Consider the following 1,182-nt stretch of genomic DNA (forward strand, 5'->3'; position numbering starts at 1 on the left):
AAAGGCGGGACTAGAGCACCGTGGCGGGGTGGGCAGGGCGAGGGCGCGCGGGCATCACAACGCAAAGGCCGTGTTTCCAGCGCTGCCTTGAAAATACACCCCCGGGCGAGCTCCGGCTCCGCGTGAAATAAGAAGCCCTTCGCAGACGTCTACACCCGCCCTCGGAAGCTCTTGCGCGCTCCTGTTCAGAGGTACACAAACACCGGCCCCCCAGGACGTGCCACGGAGAGGCCGTCGGCTGGGGTGGGGGCTGCGGCCTTCTTGGTCCTCTGCGCGGCCTCCCTCGGGCCACACTGATTTCTCAGGTCTCCCTAACCCCCAGACACGATCTTTCCAGGGTCACCGCCCTCGCCCGAGAGAAGCCACCGCCCTGGTCCCTTCCCGGGCAGACACCAGCCCTTCGCCACTCCCGCCAGGCCTGCAGGACCCACGGAGTCCAGAAAGAGAGGAGGCTGCAAATTGTCCGACCCGGGAAACACCTAGAACCCAACGGAAAAGCCCCCAAACCACGTAACTTAAATTAATATTTCTTCCCCACACTAGAAACGGGATTCTCAACACACACACACACACACACACACACACACTTCTTTCTCCGCTGGGTTTAGTTTCTTTCTGAGGCTGGAGGAAGAAAAACGGGGGAAGAAAAAGGATCCACCACGGACCCGCCGACGAGTAATTTGAATAACTGTGGGAAAGGGTCGGGGAACACTTAAAAAAAAAAAAAAAAAAAAAAAGCGACCGCTCTTTGCAACCCACCGGCAGCGGCCGCCGGCTCCGGCCCCTCCCCCAGCCGCACCCCCCTCGGCTAATCACCCTCATTAGAAGCGTCATCACCGGCCTAATGAAAGCAAACCGTGTGGAAATCGCCGGTAAACAGTGGGGTCTGTGCTGTAATTAATTCAGTGTCTCTTTTAATCACACTGAAAGGGAACCGGGCAGCGGCTTGCGAAGCCGTGACATCACCCCCAAAATCGGCCGGAGCCAATCAGCGTCATCACTCCGGGGACACGTGGGCGAGTCCCCTTTAAAAAAAAACACACACAACACAACGAGAAAAAAAAAAAAAAGAAACAAAAAAAAACCCAGACCCAAAGTAAAAGTGACCCAAGTTCATTTTTTAAAGCGAGGGGGGAGGAGAAGGCGCGCGCGGACCAGCCGAGAGCCGGCGCGGAGGAGCCG

Source organism: Carlito syrichta, unplaced genomic scaffold, assembly GCF_000164805.1.
Source record: "Carlito syrichta isolate Samal-C Ts95f unplaced genomic scaffold, Tarsius_syrichta-2.0.1 Scaffold311915, whole genome shotgun sequence".
Classification (NCBI taxonomy): domain Eukaryota; kingdom Metazoa; phylum Chordata; class Mammalia; order Primates; family Tarsiidae; genus Carlito; species Carlito syrichta.